This window comes from Apodemus sylvaticus, chromosome 23 (genome assembly GCF_947179515.1).
Source record: "Apodemus sylvaticus chromosome 23, mApoSyl1.1, whole genome shotgun sequence".
Classification (NCBI taxonomy): domain Eukaryota; kingdom Metazoa; phylum Chordata; class Mammalia; order Rodentia; family Muridae; genus Apodemus; species Apodemus sylvaticus.
This window is the reverse complement of record NC_067494.1, coordinates 6,841,962-6,866,177: the sequence shown is the minus strand read 5'-3', so window position 1 is coordinate 6,866,177 and position 24,216 is coordinate 6,841,962. Positions and strand designations below refer to the sequence as shown.

The following is a 24,216-nucleotide window of genomic DNA, read 5'->3' as shown; positions in this document are numbered from 1 at the left end:
AGGCTTTATAGTTTTCACAACTACACTGAATGAACATAAAGTTTTTTAACCTAAGATTTGGTCAGTGTTATTGGACACAGTAAGGCTGATGAACAGCTATTGTGTGTAAGGACATGAGAGGATTTAAGTTCATAAGAAGATCATCAAAACATTGTTCCTTAGGTTAAGCTGTTTTGAGTTCAGAGAAGAAACACTGAACTTTTTCACAACAGAGTAAGATAGTTCAGTTCAAATCTCATTAGATTACCACAAATAATCTTGTTTTTGATATATTGGGAGTTAATTGGGAAGCCATCTGTAGTAATGTGAATCTGCTCTTCATGTCATCTGAAATAATGGATTTGGGCACATTATGTGTAATAATCTAGTTCATATTTAAGGGCTTTAAGCTCTGATTCATTGCTCTCATTTTCTGTTCTTGCATTAAAATGACTGAACTCACAATGAAAGGTTGATGTTTCTGTATTTGAAAAGAATTTAATAAGTTCTGGCAAATTCACAAAGACTCCACAGGAAGAATAACAAGAGTCAACTAACCGGGACCCTTGGGGGCTCCCAGAGACTAAATCTCCAACCAAAGAGTGAACATGGCTGGGCCTACGCCCTGGGATATATGTTGCAGATGTGCAGCTTGCTCTTCATGTGGGTTCCCAAAAACTGAAGTGGGGCCAGTCCCTGACTCTGTTCCCTGCCTGCCTCCCTGTAAATACCATTCCCCTAGCTGGGCCACCCTTGTCTGGCAGTCCTGCAGTGACTTGAGGAGTGTGGGTGGGCAAGGAGGGGAATATACTTCATTTTCAGAGGAGAAAGGGAGTGGAATGCAAGGATGATCTTTGTGAGGGGGTACCGGGAGTAGAGGGGGTCTGATAGTAGGATATAAAGCTAATACATAAATAAATTAAATTTAAAAATTCTGGAAAATTCAAGTGCTGTGAAGAAAACGCTTTTGACCTTTGCGTAGATCTAAGAGGATCACAAGTGGCACAACTTCACTCTTTTTTACCTCTTAGGGACAAAGGGAGAAAGGTCCTTTTTGATTCTACCTGATTCCTAGGAAGCTGCTAGATATAAACTGTATGCCATTGTCTCAAATGTATTGTTATCAAATGACTTTCCCATTTGTATCTGTGCTTTAGACTGTTTTCAAGTCACAGTGGCTGACTATACCCTAGCCTATAAATAGGAAACTATCCAATCATGAATAAGTTTAAAATATATTACACACTGGGGCTTCCCAGAACCCTTAAGTTTCTTTCTTTTCTTTTCTTTTCTTTTCTTTTCTTTTCTTTTCTCTTTTCTTTTCTTTTCTTTTCTTTTCTTTTCTTCTCTCTCTCTCTCCCCCTCTCTCTCTCTCCTTTCTTTGTTCCTTCCCTGCCTCCCTTCCTTCCTGCCTTCCTTCCTTCCTTCATTCCATCCATCCATCCATCAATAAAAGCAACAGCTAGAACTTCTATTATTTCACAGGAAGAAGCAGTTCTTGTCATATGATCAGAATGACAGGACTGAATTTCCTTCTGATTTGACAACAGAACATGTCCATGCAAAGAACATTGACCATGCTCCCAGGAAAAACTCTGAATAGAGCAATGTACTGTCTTTGGTAGCCTTGCTGGCAGTAGTCTACTGATACTTGTTGCTCTGAATTAAAGAGAGGGCCAACTATGACATAAAGAGAGTGACTACTTGCTAAAAATCATTGAAAGACTGCCCAAACCATCTCTGTACTAGTGTATTTATACACTTAATATAATTTTAAACCTTTAGACATGAGCAAACTGTAGATAACTGATCTTTGGACTTGCATACAAAAAGAAGTATAGTAGAAGCTAATAATTCTAAAACTGCTTGGTTTTGTTCTAAATGCAGTCCTAATTTACCTAGTATTTTAAGAATATAATTATACAGATTTCTTTCTTGCCTCAAATCTAATTTTCAATAAAAGATTTTAACACAACTTTATGAAATAATATGAGTTCCTGATAACTATACCACCTACTAAGTATTCTACATGAATTAAAAATATTTTCTGATTCTGGACCAGAAAGTCTACATTCTAAATATTAAAATTTTACTTTTACTAGTTTTATTTTATTATTTATTAGTATTCACTGTGTTAGTAAAAAAAAAGAACCATTTTATTTAAGAATGAAAATAGATACCACACAGTTCTTAAGAACTCAACAGTAGCTTGAATCTTCATGATAAATACCTTTAGTCACAAAATAGATTATCTTATACATGCAAGAAAATGTCCTTTGTATTTAAGCCATTAATTAATAATTACTGGTAACACAGCATGATTCATTACATATTCTAGACAAGTAAAATTTACTTATTGTAACAGTAGCTCAAGGCTATTCAGATAATCATGTGTCTCTATCTTTTTTCTGAAGACCATCATTTTAATTACAGAGATTACTTATTATTTATATAACATACCAGAATATGCTTTAGGCAGTTGAAAGCATAAGAAAGGCATGTTTAGCCCTCAAGGATGTTCTTATACCCTCAAACTGACAAGAAAACAAGGAAGACTATTTCATAAAATATAAATGATGGAGCTGCTATCTCCACATTGGTATTTACTTTATAGAAAGTTGCTGCAGGTTATCAGAATGGTAAACTAGATTTTATATTTTCCATTTGTTCCTTGGGTTGTCTATCATTTCAAAAATAAAATTTTCTTTTCCATTGGAGGTTTTTATCATATTGTGAACTGCTTTTTTTTTGCTTTTTCAACCATTATTGTTCATATTTATACTGAATCATCATTTTATCCATAACCTCGAGAGCTATAGGTTACAGTTTTATTTTATGAAAAGCAAAAATCATATACTCAGCAAAAAGTTGTTAAAATAATGACAAGACAAGCTACTAACAGGAAATATTTGCAAAAGACTATATCTGATTAAAAACTTTCTAAAATATTTCACAACCACGTCAATATCAATAGATAGTGCTAGGAGCCAGAATAGGAGCTTGCTTGGTCTACCCCACACCTCAACCTAGTGCTGCACTAGCTTGAGGAACGCTGCACCCCTGTGAGGAATAATGATGGATAAATAAAAGATTTAAAACTTGGAAGAAAAAAAGAAAATGCTTTTCTAGTGTGCTCATTTCTGACCTATTTTCTGTAGTACAGACTGACCAGACCTCCCACCTCCAGAGAAAGAAGCAGACGTTGGGGATGAAGTTCATTTGGCATATTCTTTGACTAATATGAGTGAGGCCCTGGGTTTGATCCAACATCATATATAATTAGGCATGGTGGAGTATGTTTATAACCCCAGCACGAAAGCAGGATGGTCAGAAGATTGCCCGACTATATTGAAGTCAGCTTGTGTGAGACTGAGTCTCGAAAGAAAGAAAGAAACAAAGAAAGAAACAAAGAAAGGAAGAAAAAAGAAAGAAAGAAAACTAATATGGTGATTCAAAAATGAAGATACCTTGTGAAAGACTACACACACATGAATTAAGCATGTGAAAAGGTGCTTAGCACCAAGTCATTATAAAATCATAAGTCAAAACAATGGAATATTACTACTCACTTATTATAATAGTTTAAATGCAAAGTAATGATAATAAAGAGTCAGTAAAAATTGAAGACAGAAGAGAGTTTCAAACTGGTGAAAATATGAAAAAAATATAGCTGCTTCCTAAATGTGAACAGATTATATTCATTTTAACCAGATTCTTAAATCTGATGGTATAAGCTTGAAATTGATGTTTAAAAATAAGTTGCTTGATTTTGACCTATCTTGCTTTTGTTTTCATTTTTGTTTTCTTTTGTTTTTTACATCTTGCATTGAAAAATAGAAAACGGTCTTAGTGGATCTCAAAGTCATAAATGTATGTAAGCTTGGTCTATGGAAGTCATTTATTCAAATTTGACTTAATTAAAAACAATCTTCCACATTCCATTCCAAGGGTTGCCAAAAAGCAAAACAAGTAACAGAAAAAAAAAACCCAAAAAAACTCAAAAAGCATTTACTTAAGAGGAAAAAGGAATCCCTATTAATCCCTACTCTCTCTCGACATGGAATGGATGATATCAGAGTATACAGAAGCCACATCATGTCTCAATAATGCAACAAGGTTTAGAAGCCAGTAGAAGAGGAAAACTCAGTCTTTGCAGTCCTGAAACTGCTACATCTTAAATTCCTCCAGTAGATACAGAAAAAGACATGGGCCAACATAGTACTCTACAGGTTCATAAAACTAGAAAGTTGGAAAAGAATTTAGAGGACTATTTAGCTCTTCCTGTTGGTTCTGAACAGATGTGAACTTAAGTAACCCTAGACATATTTTGTTAAATTTAAATATAAAATATATGACATATACATTTGATCTAGTTAGATATGTGTGATCTACTTAGATATTTCTTAGACAATACTAACCAAGAAGTTTTACTGAAGTTTCAATTTCTTTATTTAAGAGAATTCAACTTATATTTTCCCTTTCCCATCTTCTAAGGAAATAGAAATAATGACTACTATCACAGAAACACATGTATTTAATCACTCAGATGAAATTGTGGAGCCATCTGAAGCAATCTGTGTTCTTCTGGGAGTACAGAACCCAGGTGTAAGAGTTGAGGAACTAACAATTGTGTAGAGAGTCAAAAAAAAAAATGTCTCTGTGTCTGGGGAGGACCCAGGAGAAGATCAGACTCAGAGCCGTTCAAGGTAATTTCTATAGAGCTCACCCAATCTTCATTGGTCAGGATGAATAGAAGTTAACTGAGCAGGAAAATTGTGGATGAAATGCTGACATGGGGAAACTGAGAAAACATGAGACAGACATTTAATGGTGGACAGCTTGTTTCTTATTCTCCAAGGGGTGGTACGCATACAAAGTGCTATGGGTTTCCATTTTACTTTTCCAATGATTGGCTTCTTAAACAAGACATAGGTAATCAATTTAAGGTTGCTTCAGCCTCTCTCTATCAGCATTGTGAATTGCATTTTAGATCGAGGAGGTAAAGGTGGAAAGGAAGTTCAATGGCTTTCCCTGTAATCAAGCGGAAGGTGATGTGTCCTGAACACTGGTCGTTCCAGGTCTTGAATCATCTTAGTGGCTTTGCTTGACACTTTCCCCATTGCCAATGGCTGTGCTTATGTCTCCTCAGCACATCTGGATGTAGACGATAGCCCAGTGGGTAAAATTTTCCTCTTTTCATCTGTAGTTTGATGGTGCCTTTACCATAGTTTGTCAAGTTATTATTTCCTGCCTCATAGTCAACTGAGTGAATGATTATGTGGCTTTAGAATCAAGTTTTTAAGTCTGCGTGACTTCTCATTCACCTCACATGGTTTTACACCATGTGGCTCCAAAATTAGGCTTTTCTAAGGAGAAATCAGAAGAGACCTGGAGGTATAAATGCAGGCAGAGCATCTATCTGCATTACCTGCCATATCCACCACCAACCAACCCCACTGGCCATCGTCTCGGCCACTATCTGTCTCCTACTTTAAAACCCACCAGGTAAGATGTTGTAACCAGGTCCTGTCCTGTGGCCCTGTATCCAGTACCATCTCCACTTCCTGCAAACAGAATTATTCTCACTCACTTTGGACCAGTGCCATGTCCTTCTCCTCAACATTGATTGCAACACCACCACCTCCTCAAACAAATACCAGTCTCACCCTCCTCTAACCTGTGTCCTTTCCCCTGAAAGTAGCGCAACACCCATATCTCCCTCTGAGAGCAAGAACTATTCTTTCTTCTCTATCCAGAGTGACATCTACCTCTCTCTGTGGTCAGAGCCACCCCTTCCTCTAACTAACCTGGGCTATCCCATACCCCTGGTTAGTATTCTGTCTAAGCTCCACCCCATACCTACCTGGTAATAGCCAGGTATGCCCTGCCCCATAGATCTGGCCCACTATAAAAGGGGCTACTTGCCCCTCCTCTCCCTCTCTCATCTTACTCTCATCACACTCTCAATCTCTCTGCCCCTTGGGCTCTCCTCCCCTCCCTCCTCTCTCCACATGGTCATGGCTGGCCTCCACTACTTCTCCACTACTCACTCTCTCTCTCTCTCTCTCTCTCTCTCTCTCTCTCTCTCTCTCTCTCTCTCTCTCTCTCTCTCTGCCTTTCTCTATTTCCACTATACCACTAACTCCCATTCTCTACCCTGAATAAACCCTATTCTATACCATGTCTGTGTGCCTGTGGTCCCTCGGGGGGAAGAGGTGCCTGGACAAGGGCCCGCCTGGACACCCCCTTCCCCCACACCGCCGTGCCACACTCCCTTAAGCCCCATTCTCTCTCTTAAGCCCGCTTCATCTTCATTTGGTCCTTTCACCCCTACTACCTCCTCATACATGTCTCCTACTTAGCAGATTTTGAATGCTCTAATTAAGAGTTTGTTTAAGGGCCTGCTTGCTTAAGAGGCATCTGCATACAGGCGAGATACCTGAATTTGAATTCCAGATTCATGAACCTACTCCAGAGGGTTTCCTCTAACCATTCACTCCATGGCATGACTGCACTTACACACACACATGCACACACACAGTAATAATGATTTTGTTTGTAAACTAGGTCTTTTGCTGAGACATTATAACCTTTGAATGGGGGGGAATTGAAGCTGTGTGAGTGAAGTAAAGGGTTTGCTTGTTTGTGCTTGTCCTAGCAGTATCCAGGGTATCCAGATGGCTGCACTCTGAACAAACTTTGTGAAAGTTGTAGCCCTTGTAGGATATGAAACTGTTCCTAACCCCCTCAAAACATTCTGTTCCCGCCAAGTCCCATTTCTTCCTCATTCCAAAAATTAATGGCTGTGCCTATTAGACTTCCTATTCTGAAAGAAAACAGCTGTTTGCTAAGATTAATTTCCCCCTACGTGAATATGTGTGTCTAGATTATTCTGTTTATAATGAATCTATAATAAATTTACATTTGCATGATTTTTAGTGGTAGCTAAAAGAGAATTATTTTATAGTTTTCTTGTACATACTAAGCTATTAGATAATAAAGCCAGCCTCTACATTCAAATGAAGTGTTTTATAGTAAATTGTCTTAAGCTTTGCAAAGCCTAAACTTATAGAACCACCAACCAGCATGAGTAGCTTTAAAAGTCTTCCTAAAAAAGTGAATCTGTTGGGAAGGTTGCTAACTTATAGATTCTGGAGCTGGAGTGATGGTTCATTGAATGAGATGCTTGCACACATGATAGATGACCTGACTTCAGAGTCATCTAGTCTTATAGAGCACATCAAAGTAGGGCACAGCAGCTTACCATTTCTATAGCAAGATGAGAGGCAGAGAGAAGAGATTCCCTGGGAACCAGCAGGCCAACCAAGCAAGCACACACAGCTGTGAACAACAGATTGACTGTCTCAAAGAAGGTGGAAGGCTAAGAAGGACCAACACCTGAAGGTATCTTCTGACCTATAGATACAAAATTACCCATAAGCATCACACAGACACACACATATATATACACACACACACTCACTCACTCACTCACTCACACACTTTTCTTTAAAAGGGAGGAGAGAGAGAGGCAGGGAGAGGGAGAAAGAAAGGCAGACAGATGGATAGACAGAGACAGACAGACAGGCATCCAGGAAGACAGAGAATTTTGAAAAAAGCATATATTCTCAGGTACTTGCTCATGTCTTCTGGATGAGGGTTATCAGTGTTGATGCTTAATGAAGACTCTGGATGACTGATACGCCAGGGATGGAGAAACCCTTCAGAGGTTGCCATGGCTATCAGAAGAACTCACTTTTAAAAATAAATTTAGATTTAAGCATTTTCTCAATCCTCTATTCTGGTCTGTCTCCTTTTAATAAACATATTACACAGTGTGAGTCAGGAAGATGGAGTTAAACCCTGCCCAGGCTGTGCTTAAGGAATCAAGCTGTCTTGGGCTTCATTCCCAGCCTAGTTAACATCCTTCCTAGCCTATACATCTTTACTGACACAAAGATCAAGAGCTTGGCACAACAGCAGTGATTTACTTTTAAACCAGTATTCTATCCATCATCTTCCATGTATCTCCCAGACATGAGATACACTGAATTATTATACTTTAAAGTTATTAGATTCCTGATCAAGAAAGTAACTAAGATTATGTGTTGCCATATGGTAATTTTGGATGGAGAAAAAGGCAAACAAAGCACTTTAATCTTTAAACAATACTATTGCATCACAATTTTAAATTAGTGGATATCAAAATAGGAGCAACAACCACACGTGGACCTTATTTTTCTGCTGTGAGGTAAATAGAAAGAAGGCAGTAAAGGACCTAGAGGACCTTCCAAGGCCCAGAAACTTTTTTTGCCTATTGGTTGTTTACATTCCATTTCACTAAGGAGGACATTTTTTTTTTTAGAATGATGAAGATGATGAGCCCTTCAAATCCAGCTCCAGATGAATATCAGATAGACAAATCAGCATCATTTTGTAAACAGGGTAAAATATCCTGATAGTCACTTGATAATCAAAACACTCCAAAATCAAGTTTACATCAATGGTCTCTTCCTACTCATTTCCTTTTGTGCTCTATATTTTTTGGTTTTCCATTTCCTCTTTCTTCCCCTCTGCCTCCTCCTTTCCTCTCCTTACCTTATTTCCCTCTTTACCTTCCCTCCTCCCCCCACATTTTTTCCTGTTTTTGTTTTTCCTGTCTTGGGGAAATAGCAAAGCCTCAAGGAAATAAAGTTACAATTAGAGGTAATAATAGCTCCTGGAAGGTGTCTATTATTTTCCAAACCCAATGATAATTGACAGATGTTTAATTCACTTAATCCTCACAATCGCTCTATAAAGTTTTAATATTAATCTATTTTTCACTTGAGGGAAACTGGATACAATGAAACAAATTTACTACACCGCATTCATAAAGCTGCTGTCTGTAAGAACAAAGACCAACAGAGTTCCTTGTTTCCATATTAAACAACATTGGTACTGAGCATAAATTCTAATCCCTATTGTAAAAAACAAATATTTAAGTGTTGAAATAATTTTCTTCCTCGACTAATTTCCATCTAAGCTTGCATATTTATGGATTTCAATCAGGTTCTTCAATGTATGATTCCAGATGTTTGTCCCATCCTGTTGACAAATGCTAAGGTTTGTTTGTTTGTTTGCTTGTTTGCTTGTTTGTTTTGTTTTCGAGACAGGGTTTCTCTGTGTAGCCCTGGCTGTCCTGGAACTCACTCTGTAGACCAGGCTGGCCTCGAACTCAGAAATCCACCTGCCTCTGCCTCCCAGAGTGCTGGGATTACAGGCGTGCGCCACTACCGCCCAGCAAATGCTAAGGTTTTATAAAACATGTTCTACACAGTCCCAAAGAGATCATGTGAGAACTCAATCAAAATTTTTGTTTTTCCATAAAGCCTATAAGCATCACCCCCACAGCCCTTCTGAGTTGCTATTTCTAGTTACTCAATATGTTGTCTCTCCTCAAAGCTTTGATAAAATAACAGGTATTTTTCATAATTTTCAGAATTTAGAAGTTATTTTTCTAATACTTCAGAGGAAACAAAGGACCATATTCTTTACACTATCTTTGAAGTTTTTCTAAGGCCAAAATATCAGCTATAGTGGCATATGAAAACTACCCAACTTCGATAAATTCCTACAGATTTTTTGACACTTCTTTACAGCTCCAAATCAAAGCATCTACATTTGACTGATTTTTAAGCTACTGGCCTTTATAAAAATTCTCTACAAATAAAAAGGAGTCTCAAAATAGCTCTCCTTGCCCCCATGAAAGATAAACTATGAAATTTAATAGGTGAAGTTCTTTGTTTCAAAACATTATTCATATATGCATGTATCTTCAATGAAAGAAAGTATTTTTCTTTGGAACTTTTACACAGCCAAGACACCAACAAGAATGAAATTTTCAAACACTGTAAACAACCTAATACTTAACAAAAGAAAATCCCCAGTCCTGTAATCTCAGAACATTACACCAGAGGAAGGCTGTTTCCTAATTGAGAAAGCCAGCACTGTAAATCTTTCATGTATCAATACATAACTCACAAGAAGGCCCATTTCGTTGGGAATCACTGTAAATATATTCAATGCCATGAGACAATCATCTGTGTCTAGTCATGTGTGCTCTCTGCCTCTGTGGCTGTCACTGCTGTGATCTGAGGCTGAGAGGTAATGGCCTCATGATTCAAGGGAACTGCTGGAGTGTGTGCTGAGGCTTCAGTTTGACCGATGGCTTCATTCATCATCATAATAAGCCATTACCACCGATAGGTCACAACTCATCGAAGAGACAGTCAGTCTAATTGGCTCAATTCTGCTAGCTTTCGATGTGCCTCAAGGAGATAAGCACTCTTTTGCAGGTAATTTTCAATCACCCACAAAACTACCTGTTTAGCAATTCATCACATTTCAGATTGGAGTTCTATTGTCTAGCTCTGTCTTCGATGTGGCAAATGATAGATTTGGGCCGCTCAGCAGTCCAGACTGGGTCACAGAGGCAGAGTTTTAGAATGAGTCGCAAAAGAGAGCACCTGTTCTGAATGTAGCTGTTACCATTGGAAGTGACAGGAAGACCCCCCCCCCCCCAAAATAACAATGTCAACCATGTGCTTCTGAAACAGGCCCTGATGAAAAAGCCAGGATTTACTGAGGAATCTGGAAAGATACAAGTACTGCTGTTTGAATCTCTGAGATGAATTAAGCATGCCAACCACTTTTTAGCAGATAGGACTGGACCCTTAATACATAGTAAGGGATTACATTTTAGGAGAAATTTTTATAGCAAAGTCTAGAAAGAGAAATAACAGCTTGTGGCAGACTAAACTATAAATATAAATTAAAGTTGTTTTAGTTAACATATCATTTCATAAATTTGACAATACTCTTTTTCCCGAGAAGGGCAATAGAACAATCTTTGACTTAAGTTCATCACAATACAAATGCTAGATGTGACTCTAAATAACTGAGCCATCATATAAGGATATATATTCCTTGTCCTCCACTTGAAGATGAATGCTTTGCATATATCTATGTGTATATGTATATACCATGTGTACATTTAGCCATTTACAGATAAACTGTGTTTCACTATCATTCCATATTGTTTTGCAGCTATTGTGCAATGAAATTCTAATTTATTTATTGCTATATGCTGTTTCATTGTATGGCTATAACAACCTTATGGTGTCACTCACTGACTGATGGAAATTTCAGTGACTGAGATGCATTGGTGAATCTTCACACAGTTATATAGACTTCTAGGATAAGTGCCCAGAAGGGAACTGTGTAGGAATAGGAGCATTTTCAACTTCAGTGACAGTTTCTAAAGTTGGTTTCTTGGATTACACCAATGTTCCAACTCTCCGCTGATGAGTGTCTGTCTCTTTAAGGCCTCACTGATGAGCATGCTATCTCTTTGTCTTCCATTTATCATATGGTATAGGGCAAGTAATTGCCCAATGTAATCACCATAATACAAAATGAATGAACATAGTTTCTCTTATTTCAGAACCATTTGCTTTCTTCTACAAGGAACCATGTATTTGTATCTGTTGACTGTTTTTCTATTTGACTATAGGCCTTGCTCTTATCTATATGTATGGTTTCTTTACAGAATTGACAGATTGCCTGCTGTTTGCCAAACATTATACCAAGAATGACTGCTATTAGGTTTTAAAAAGAATTAATATTTTATTATCTTGTTTGTAAGGCTACCATAGCAAATATCATGGACTGGGCTCTTTAAATAATAGAAACCAGCGTGAGAGACTGGTGCTGCTGAGAAGGATGTGTATGATCTAGACAGCTCTCTTTGGCCTGAAGACAGTGCTATGTCTTCATAGCACTGTGTCCTATTTTCATGCTCTTTTTTTTTATTAGATATTCTTTATTTACATTTCAAATGATTTCCCCTTTCCTGGATCCCCCCTCCCCGAAAGTCCCATAAGCCCTCTTCCCTTCCCCAATCAACCCCCTCCTGCTTCTCTGTCCTGGTAATCCCCTGCACTGCTGCACCAAGCTTTTCCAGGACCAGGGCCCTCTCCTTCCTTCTTCTTGGGCATCATTTGGTATGTGAATTGTGTCTTGGGTATTCAGAGCTTCTGGGCTAATATCTGCTTATCAAGGAGTGCATACCATATGTTTTCTTTTGTGACTGGGTCACCTCTCTTAGGATGACATTCTCCAATTCCACCCACTTGCCTAAGAATTTCATGAATTCATTGCTTTTAATAGCTGAGTAGTACTCCATTATGTAAATATATCACCTTTTCTGTATCCATTCCTCCAATGAAGGACATCTGAGTTCTTTCCACCTTCTGGCTATTATAAATAGGGCTTCTATGAACATAGTGGAACCTGTGTCCTTATTACATGCCAGGGAATCCTCTGGATATATGCTCAGGAGTGGTATAACGGGGTCCTCCAGAAGTGTCATGCCCAGTTTTCTGAGGAACCAGCAGACTGATTTCTGTTCTTGTGCCTGCTGCTAAACTTCCTCTCATATAAGGACCCCAATTATACTGAGTTATGTCCATCTTAATTGTTTCAATTTTATTTGTATTCTTATTTCCATGAGGTATTGAAGCTTACTTCTTAGATACAAGAGTGACGAGCGTTAAGATAACTCAAATCGTTTTACTGCCAAGTCTTCTGAGAAGAAAAGAACAGTGGTGTGCTCATGACATGACATGATATGTATTAGCTCTATTCTAAGACACTCAAGATAAAGTGTAAAATGTTCTGCAAGTATTTCAAAGATGAACTATTTCTCTTTGTTACAAATCTGCTATTTAAGACAATATAATCATTGTTAAAATCAATGTTCAGCTTTAAGGACAGCCTCTGCTCCAGTTATTGGGGGACCCACATGAAGACTGAGCTGTACATCTGGGGCCCCCACCCTCTCAGAGGAGAAAGGGAGGGGGTTTGGGGGCTGTGTAAAGGATGCACCAGGAGATGGGGCAGCAATTGGGATATAAAATGAATAGATGAATTACTGGGAAAAATTATCAGTGTTCAGACTGTGATGTTCGTTTGTAATGCTATTACTACCATCAAGTATCATGCCAGGAACAACCAGGCATGAAAAGAAGGACTCTTTGACCAAATCTTTTTCTGCTATAAAGATTGCATCTGATGTAAATGATCACAGCAGACAGCTACAGAGAATTTGCAAAGCAAATTATTTTTGCTAAACACCTATACCTAGGGCAATTTTTCAAAGAGCTTTCTGTAATTCTGAATCAGTGTTCTAACTTTTATCTTGTAAATTATGGAAGCCAAGCTTGAGTTGATAGTAAGACTATTGAACATCCATTGTCTAACTCAAGTCTGAGTAAGATATATAGAATAAAACATTAACCAGTGTCACTGCAAATATTGCTAAAACAGGAACTTCTTTTTACATACTTAAGAGTTTTTAGGGAGTTCTCATGAAAATGAGAAGCTAGAAATTGGTCTGGAAGCAAGCTGTTGCCAAGGACATTGTCTTCTGGGCAGTGTGAGGAAGAAATCTATTTCAGGTTCCTCTCTTTAGCTTGTTAATAGCCATCTCCCCCCTGTGACTTTACGCCATTTCCTTCTGCAGAACACAGCATCTACATTGTTTGCCACATGCACTGACAAGTAAACTAGAATGTTAAGAAAACCCTCCCCATGACAGGTTCAGAAACAGCATAACAAACTGCCCTTTAGGTTAACTGTTTCCCCAGTGTCAGAGTGGCTTCTGGTGGGCTTGAACTATACAGAACTGGCTAGTTTGTCAGAACCATCTTACCATCCGCTCCCCTAGTCCTCTACCCGTCTGCACAAGGAACATAAGTGTAAAACACTGCTGAATGGAATACAGAAGAAAGATGTGCCTTTACGTGAAAAGACAGAAAGTGTGCTTGTGAAAAGAAAGCTGGTGTGTTCTCTTTGGTTTTGAGATAAGGAGTGGCAAAAGACATGGTGCACGTTTTTGAAATGCACTTTCCATGCTGCAGTCTCCTGTTCTCTAAGTTCAGAGAGCGGTTTTACACAAGGGTTACTTGAAGTTCTACTTTAAGCTGCTGTCTTTGGTCATTTATTCAATAAACACTGTGTTTTACCTGAGGACTAAAAAGGTAGCTAGATAGAGGTCTTGTTCCTACTAACAGTAGGAGGAAAGAAAAAAACTCTTTTGTTTATTTTTTAATACAAATAATCTGTCTTACAGGGCTAAATTTCCATCTGATATGGCTTCTGCTCTTGCCTGAAGAACTTTCTCCATCTCCTCTAATGTAGCTCTCTCTGTGATTTATTTCTCTGAAAGAAATGTTTGCCTTCATTTTTCAAAGACATTTTGGTTTGGTAAAAAAATATATATATACTAACAGTACTTGCTTACTTGCTTACTTATTTCTGTTGCCTTTCATTTTTCAAAAAAGAGAGAAAACTTTAAAATAACTCTCTATTTTATTTTAGTTCACAAAATCTTAGTCTATAACTACTCTAAGAAAATACCATATATGGGGTTACTCACAAACAACAGGAATTGATTGTTCACAATAGCCTAACATCAAATCATCAGTATATTCAATGTCTGATGAAGGCTCCTTCTCTGCTATGTATTATGGTTTCTAGTTTATGTTTTATGGAATTCCTGAGTATGTAAATGAGTGGGTCTCTGTGTCTATATCTGTTTCTTATGCCTTTTCTTGATTTTTTCCATCTGTTTTGTCCTATTCTGATGTGGTTTTGTTTTATCTCACCTTATTATTGCATTATATTAATTATATTATATTGTTATCCATTAGAAGTCTGTTATTTTTTAACAACAGACAGAAACGGTGGGGGGGGGGATTGATCCAGATGGGTGAGGTGATGGGGAGAAACTGGGGTAGGGGAGAAGAGGGAAGGGAAACTATAACCAGAACATATTGTAGGAAAAATTATCTATTTTCAATAAAAAGAATGCTTTCAAAAAAGGAAAGAAAGTGCAACCTTTTATCCTTAAAGGCCAGGAAAGATTCCTTTACCTTCTTATATAAGGACAGTGATACCATTTACAAGGGAATGAGTAAATCACTTCCCAAAGGCTAACCTCTTAGTACTATAATGTGAGGTTTGGCACCAAAACTCCAATTATCTTACAAACTGACAGTTTCCCAAGTTTCTTTTCCTCTTAGTGTCATAAAGTACTCTGACAAAAATCATCTTTAGAGAAAAAAGAAATTATTTGTTTCACAGGTCAAAGCTACAGTCTATCAGGTTTAAGAAGTCATGGTACCCAAGTTTGAAACATCCATCATCAGGAATCAAAGAGATGAATGAACACAGATACATTGTTGCTTGGTTCTCTTTCTCCATCAATGCAACTAGGGTCATAGCAAGATAATGATACTGATCAGAAAGTCTCTTCACTTCTATAACAAACAAGTTATCCCCAGAGTAACTGCCAGATGGGCACCTCCTGGATGATCCTTTATTCTATCAACCTGATAAATGGCCTGCCCAGATATGAATACTGTGCTGTCTCTTGTCGTTTTTCTTCTCTGCATGTTGTATCGCTCATTACATCCATGTTTCTGCTTCTTTTTCTGCTCTCTTCCTGTGGTGCTTTAAATAGTTTGTCCCCCATAGATTCATGTATTTCAGTGTTTAGGAAGTGGCCCTATTATGACGTGTGGCCTTACTGGAATTAAGTGTGGTTTAGTGGAAAGTGCCTCGGTGTATAGGTTGGCACTGAGGTCTTTTATGCTCGAGCTCTACCCAGTAGGGAATCAGAGCTTCTCCCAGGCTACCTGTGGAAGACAGTCCCATTCTGCTGCCTCTCGATTAAGATGTAGAACTCGTGACTCCTCCAGTACCATGTCTGTCTACACACTGCCATGCTTTTCACCACAATGATAATGGACTAAAACTCTGAAACTGTAAGCCAGCCCAAATTAAATGTTATCCTTTGTAAACGTTGCCTTGGTCATGGTGCCTCTTCACAACAATATAACCCTAACTAAGACACTTAAAAAGTAATCTGATTCTATCATTCATTATGATCTTCCTGGTATTTAAGGGTCTCTTTCCTTGACCTGCTGTTGCTCCTGGTGATGATCCATCTGCTCCACTTCTTTGTGTTCCTCACACTATCTCATGTGATACCAGACACGGTGAATTTTAGACTGCCCTCGCCTTGAACTTTGTTGTACTTTAATAGGACTGGACTTGGTTTTGCTACGAAGTTCATTTTGCTGGAAAATGATAATCCTTTTCAGGAGATCCTCTCCAGATTTGCATTTTTGAGAATTGTTAGCATGAGTGAAGATTAACTGTGGTCTGAAGTTAATTTAGTTCCTCTACTAAGAAAACATCCTTTGACTCTTTACCTGATGTCCTTGCCCCTTTGTAGGCAGTCCAGGTTGGATCATGAGAGAGCAAGCCAACTCTAGCGAACAAGTTTGGTCAGGCATTTTTCCCCCTAACCACTACATTTTGGTGACGGTTGCAGCCGTTGTCAGTTTTAGCTAGGTTTCCTCATGCATCTGCCATTAGCAGCTGGGCCCCTTTTTGCAGACACGCAGATCTCAAGCTCAACTCCACGTTCAGCAGCTTGCTCTTCCTTGCATTCTGCTGAGCAGACTTGCTAAGCTGGCCTCCATGAGTGCGGCACTTTCTGCTTACCATGCTCATTCTCTACTGAGATTTTTCCTTTAATGTATCACTCTAGAAACTATGGCCTGGCACTAATCTGAGGCAACCCTGAATTCTTCGCTTTGCCTTTCTCAATGACTGCATTACCTTAACAACCAATGTTCAGTACTATGAAGTGTGCAGTCTCATAATGTTGGTCAAGTGTACTTGTGACAAACCAAGGAAGTAAATCTAGACCCTGCTAGTCAGTCATGGTCAAAAGCAGAAATCCCAATGCATTATATTCCTAGAGCTTATGTAATGTATTATGTGAAGGGTTAATTTTTGTTTCTGGCTGAAGTTCATTTCAATGGATGATGAAAGTTAAGACTTACCTTTTCCTCTGCAGACAATTTGGCTCCACAGCCATGGTCTATCCTACTGTAATTCATTTGAAATCTGGCTAAAAATCAACTATTTGTGTATGAGGGGAATTTATGGACTGGTCTTTTAGGTATATTAACTTTAAGAGCCTTTGCATCAATGATTGCTAAAGGGCACTTGCCTCTGTCCACATGTATGATTTTAGATGGTGAGTTTCATGTTCTTATCTTCCTGGTAAAGGTTTTATTTAAATCAAGGATATCAAGCCACAGAAACTTTCATGACTTTCATAAGACTGAAGATAGTGAAGGGATTTTATACCTAAGTCTCTTCACTGTAGTGCATTTAGTTACCTTTCAAGGTAGTCAAACTTAGAATGTAAATTTTCATGTCTTAACTTTATTCACTTCCTGATAGTTCCTCTTTAATTTTTGAAGTAATTTTAATTATTATTTCTTGTGTGTGCATGCTCATGCATGCATTTGCATGTGTACATGTGTATTTGTGCATGTGGAGGCCTGAGTCCCTGTCAATTGTATTTCTCAGTTGACCTCCAACTTTATATATTTGAGACCGGGTCTCTTAGTGAATCTGGAATATTACAATTTAGATAGAGTAAGCTACAGAGATCTACTTATTTTTGTCTAATATTTGCTGGAGTTAGTGTAAAGAGCTGCTACATGAGGCCTTTACTTGGAGGCTTGAGATTTGAACCCAGGTCCTCATGCTTGTGCAACAGACACTTTACTGTTTATGCAATCGCCACAAATTTCCTGCTTTACATTTCTAACATTGTCATGTCCCACTTTCGTTTATTTTTTTTCATTCTATTCATTTTTTTTTAAAAAAAATTATTGGGTATTTTCTTTATTTGCCTATCCCCTTTCCTGGTTTCCCTTCCAGAAACCACTTATCACATTCCCCCTCCCCTAGCTTACATGAGGCAGCTCCCCCCTCTCCCCCCTCATCTACCTTCTTCTACCTCCCTGCCTTGGAATTCCCTTACACAGGAGGTATTGCTTCACAGGAGCAAGGGCCTCTCCTCCCATTGATGCCCATCAAGGCCATCCATTGCTACATGTTCAGCTAGAGCTGTGGGTGACTCCATGTGTACTCTTGGGTTTCTGGTTTAGTCCCTAGGACCCCTGGGACATCTGGTTAGTTGATATTGTTCTTCCTATGTGGCTTCAATCCCCTTCAGTTCCTTCAGTCCTGTCCCTAACTCCTCCATTGGGGACCCTGGGCTTAGTCCAATGGTTGACTGTATCTGCCTCTGTATTTCTCAGGCTCTGGCAGAGCCTCTCAGGAGACAACTATATCAGGTTCCTGTCAGCAAGTACTTCTTGGAATCTACAATAGTGTCTGGGTTTGGGGACTGTATGTGGGATGGATCCCCAGGTGGGGCAGTCTCTGGATGGCCTTTCTCTGTTCCACACTTTGTATTTTCTCCTGTGAGTATTTTGTTGCCCCTTCTAAGAAGCACTGAAACTTCCACACTTCCTTCTTGAGCTTCATGTGGTCTGTGAATTGAATCTTGGGTATTCGGAACTTTTTGGGCTAATATCCACTTATCAGTGAGTGCATACCATGTGTGTTCTTTTGTGACTGGGTTACCTCACTCAGGATGATATTTTCTAGTTCCATTCATGTGCCTAAGAATTTCATGAATTCATTGTTTTTAATAGCTGAGTATCCATTGTATAAATGTACCATATTTTCTGTATCCATTCTTCTGTTGAAGGAGATCTGGGTTATTTACAGCTTCTGGATATTATAAATAAGGCTGCTATGAACATAGTAGAGCATGTGTCCTTATTACATGATGGGGCATCCTCTGGGTATATGCCCAGGAGTGGTAGAACATAGTCCTCTGGTAGTATCATGCCCAGTTTTCTGAGGAACCCCCAGACTGATTTCCAGAGTGGTTAAACCAGTTTGCAATGCCACTAGAAATGGAGAAGTGTTCCTTTTTCTCCACATTCTCACTAGCATCTGCTGTCACTTAAGTTTTTATTATTAGCCATTACGACTATTATGAACTGGAATCTCAGGGATGTTTTGATTTGCATTCCCTAATGACTAAGAATGTTGAACATTTCTTTAGGTGCTTATCAGCCATTTGATATTTCTCAGTTGAACATTTTTTTGTTTGGCTCTGTACTCCAATTTTAAATAGGGTTATTTGATTCTCTGGAGCTTAACTTCTTGAGTTCTTTGTATAAATTGGATATTAGCCATTTATTAGATGTAATATTAGTAAAGATCTTTTCCCAATCTGTTGGTTGCAGTTTGTCCTATTGACAATGTCCTTTGCTTTACAGAAGCTTTGCAATTTTATGATGTCCCATTTGTAGATTCTTGTTCTTAGAGCATAAGCCATTGCTCTTCTGTTCAGGAACTTTTCCCCTGTGCCCATGGGTTTGAGACTTTCCCTACTTTCACTGTATTAGATTCAGTGTATCTGGCTTTAAATGGAGGTCCTTGATCCACTTGGACTTGAGCTTCGTACAATGGTTTTAGCTCCTCTGTCAAGGACCAAATGCCCATAGGTGTGTGGCTCAATTTGAGGTCTTCAATTCTACTCTCTTGATCTGCCTGCCTTTCACTGTATCAATACCATGCAGTTATTATCACTATTGCTCTGTAATACAGCTTGAGGCCAGGGATGGTGATTCCTCCAGATCTTTCCATTGCTTGGTTAGAGTCACACCAAGCTATTTTATATTATCTATGACTATTGTGAAGGCTATTGTTTCCCTCTTTCTCAGCTTGTTTATACTTTGAGTAGAGAAAAGCTACTAATTTGAGTTAATTTTATATCCAGCCACTTTGCTGAACTTGTGTATCAGGTTTAGGAGTTCTCTGGTAGAATTTTTGTGATCACTTAACTATACTATCATATGCAAACAGTGATATTTTGACTTCTTCCTTTCCAATTTGTATCCCTTTGACTTCCTTTTGTTGTCTAATTGCTCTGACAAGGACTTCAAGTACTATATTAAATAGACACACAGAGAGAGAGAGTAGGCAGCCTTGTCTAGTCCTGATTTTAGAGGGATTGTTTCATGTTTCTCACCATTAACTTTGATGTTAACTAAGGGTTTACTGTATATTGCGTTTGCAGTGTTTAGGTATGGGCCTTGAATTCCTGATCTTTCCAAGACTTTTACCATGAAAGTGTGTTGAATTTTGTCAAATGTATTCTCAGCATCTAATGAGATGATTATGTGGGGTTTTTTTTTTGAGTTTGTTTAAATAGTGGACTACACTGATGGATTTCTGAATATTAAACCATCCCTGCATTCCTGGAATGAAATCTACTTGATCATGATGGATAATCATTTTGATGTGTTCTTGGATTAGGTAAATTAGGATTATATTGAGGATTTATGCATCAATATGCATAAGGGAAATTGGTCTGAAATTTTTTTCTTTTTTGGTTTTGTATAATTTATGTATGAGTGTAATTGCACCTTCATAGAATGAAGTTGGTAATCTTCCTTCTGTTTCTGCTTTATGTAATATCTTGAAGAGTATTGGTATTAGGTCTTCTTTGAAGATCTGATAGAATTCTGCACTAAATCCATCTTGTTCTAGGCTTTTTGGGGGGGGGTTGAAAGACTTTTAATGACTGTGTCTATTTTTTTAGGGGTTATGGAATTTTTAGTTTATCTGATCCTGATTTCACTTTGGTACCTGGTATCTATCTACAAAATTGCCCATTTCACCTTGATTTTCAAGTTTTGTTGAATATACAATTTTTGTAGTGGGATCTGTTGATTTTTAAAATTTTCTTGGTTTCTATTATATTTCCATTTTCATTTCTGATTTTGTTAATTTGGATACTGTCTCTGAACCCTCTGGTTAGGCTGGCTAAGGGTTTATCTATGTTGTTGATTTACTTCAAATAACTAGCTCCTGGCTTTGTTGTTTCTTTGTATAGTTCTTTTTCTTTCTACTTGGTTGATTTCAGCCCTGAGTTTGATTATTTCCTATAGTCTACTCTTCTTGGCTGTATTTGCTTCTTTTTGTTCCAAAACTTTCAGGTGTGCTGTTAAGCTGCTAGGGTATACTCTCTCCATTTTCTTTTTGGAAGTACTCAGAGCTATGAGTTTTCCACATAGCACTGCTTTCATTGTGTCCCACATGTTTGTGTATGTTCTGTCCTCATTTTCATTAATTTCTAAAAAGTCTGTAATTTCTTCCTTTATTTCTCCTTTGACAAAGTTATCATAGAGTGTTCTTTAGCTTCCATGTGTATTTGAGCTTTCTGTTGTTTTTATTGTTATTGATTGAAAACCAGCCTTAGCCTGAGATTATCTGATAGGATGTATAGAATTATTTCAATCTTCTTGTATCAATTGAGGCCTGGTTTTTTTTTTTTTTTTTTTTTTTTTTTTTTTTTTTTTTTTTTTTTTGGCCAATTATATGGTCTATTTTTAGAGAAGGTTCTATGAGGTCCTGAGAAGAAGGTATACTCTTTTGTTTTAGGGTGAAATGTTCTATAGATATATGCTAAATCCATTTGGTCTACAACTTCTGTTAGTTTCACTGTGTCTCTGTTTAGTTTCTGTTTCCATGATCTGTCCATTGATGAGACTGGGGCACTGGAGTCCTGCATTATTATTGTGTGAGATGCTATGTGTGATTTGAACTTTAGTAAAGTTTATTTTATGAATATGGGTGCCCTTGCATTTGGAGCATAGATGTTCAGAGTTGAGAATTCACCTCGATAGCTTTTTCCTTTGATAAGCATGAAATGTCCTTCCATATCTTTTTTTATAGCTTTTGTTTGAAAGTAAATTTTATTTGATATTAGAATGGCTACTCCAGCTTGTTTCTTGGGACCATTTGCTTGGAAAATTATTTTACTCTTAGGTTATGTCTGTCTTTGTCATTGAGGTGTGTTTCCTGTATGCAGCAAAATACTGGGTCCTGTTTATGTATCCAGCCTGTTAGTGTATGTCTTCTTATTTGGAAATTGAGTCCATTTATGTTTAGTGATATTAAGGAAAAGTGATTGTTGCTTCCTGTTATTTTTGTTGGTAGTGATGGAATTATGTTTATGTGTCTACCTTCTTTTGGGTTTGTTGAAAGAAGATTACTGTCTTGCTTTTCTAGGTTATAGTTTCCCTTTTTGTGTTGGTGTTTTACATCTATTATCCTTTGTAGTGCTAGATTAGTTGAGAGTTATTGTGTAAATTTGGGTTTGTCATGGAATATCTTGCTTTCTCCATCTATGGTAATTGAGAGTTTTACTGGGTATAAAATAGTTGTATATAATATAGTAGCCTGGGCTGGCATTTGTGTTCTCTTAGGGTATGTATGAAAACTGCCCAGAATTTTCTGACTTTTATAGTCTCTCATGTGATGTCTGTGGTAATTCTGATAGGTCTGCCTTTATATATTACTTGACCTTTTTCACTAACTGCTTTGAATATTCTTTCTTTGTGTTGTGCATTTGGTATTTTGGTTGTTATGTGATGGAGTTTCTCTTCTGGTCCAGTCTATTTGATTTTTTGTAGGTATCTTGTAGGTTCATAGTATCTCTTTCTTTAGATTAGGGAAGTTTTCTTCTATAATTTTGTTGAAGATATTTACTGGCTCTTTAAGGTAAGAATCTTCACTCTCTTTCACACCTTTTATCCTTAGGTTTGGCCTTCTCATTGTATCCTGGATTTCCTGGATGTTTTGAGTTAGGAGCTGTTTTCATTTTGCATCTTCTTTGACTGTTGTGTCAACATTCTCCATGGTATCTTCTGCACCTGAGATTCTCTCTGATATCTCTTGTATCCTATTGGTGATAGTTGCATCTATGACTTCTGATCTCTTTTGTAGGTTTTCTATCTCAAGAGTTATCTCCCTTTTCTATTTCTTTGTTTCTATTTCCATTTTTAGATCCTGAATGGTTTTGTTCAATTCCATCATCTGTTTGATTGTGTTTTCCTGTAATTCTTTAAGAGATTTTTGTATTTCCTCTTTAAGACCTTCTATTTGTTTATCTGTGTTCTCCTGCATTTCCTTAGGGGAATTATTTATGAACTTCTTAAAGTACTCTATTATTATCATGGGATGTTATTTTAAATTAAAATCTTGCTTTTCCATTGTTCTGGTGTATCTAGTACATGCTCAGGTGGGAGAACTAGGTTCTGATGATGACAAATAGCTCTGGTTTCTGTTGCTTAGTTTCTTGCACTTGCCTCTTGCCATCTGGTTATCTCAGTGCTACCTGCCTTTGCTGTCTCTGACTGGCACCTGACTCTCCTGTGATCCTGGTTATATCAGAACAACTCAAGAGTCCAGCTGTATCTGTGATCCTGTGATTCTGTGATTCTGGGATCATGTGATCCTGAGATTCTGGGTGTGTCAGAGCACCTGGGATTCAAGCTGCCTCTGGGATCTTGAAATCCTGGTGTGATCAAGCTCCTGAAATTCTGTTGTGTCAGAGAGTCAAGCTTCCCTGGGAGTCAAGCTTTCACTTGATGTTGCATTGGTAGGGGGAAACCAGCGCCCTGGGTTTGCTCATGGCACAGGTGCAAGCTGTAAGGAACCTATGCTTCTGGCTAAGCAGAGGTTCCCTTGTCCCTGGATCTATTCTTTCTAATATCAAGTTTGTTTCTGTGTCTCCTCCACTTGCATTCCACTGCTTTCATTTATATTCAAATATATTAATATCTCTGTTTTTATCTTTGCTTGAGATAGGGACCCATAGCCCCTGGATTAAACTCAAACCTTCTGCCTCATCTTCCAATAACTGTGAGTACAAGTTTCAGGCTTCACATTCCCTTTATTATTTCTGTTCAATTACTTTCTGTTGGATATGTTGCTTCGGTGCATTGATTTAAAGCCAATGACTCAAAGGAGTAAGTAAGTAAGTAAGTAAATGTCTAAACAATGTCTAACTGAGAAGGGTGGTTCATATTTAAGAAGATTCCCTTACCTAACTTAACTCAGTTAATTATAAAAAGCATGATATTTGTGCCTGTTTCATTTCATTAAAAACTAAGGAAAACAAAATATACATAAACATTAGAATGCTCTTTTTATACTAATTTTCTAGAAGAATTAAGGTAAATATCAAAGTAATATTACAGGAATAGTACATCATTATTGTGAGACCATTCCTTGAACTGTTCTTAGGGGCAGGTAACTTTGCATAGCAGATTGCATAGTAAATAAAGTCAATGAATTTTTTGGTCTTTTTTTATGTTTTAACATTAATTCTCTCACTTATGCACAACAGTTTATAGATGTTATTCCAGGAAGAAAACAGTTCCTAGGTGTTACTTT

At 37.8% G+C, this 24,216-nt stretch overlaps 1 protein-coding gene across 1 annotated transcript in view; it reads right to left on the bottom strand.

The window, feature by feature from the left end:
* The window catches only part of Lama2 (laminin subunit alpha 2), a 606,823-nt gene that overhangs the window by 296,895 nt on the left and 285,712 nt on the right, over positions 1-24,216 (bottom strand).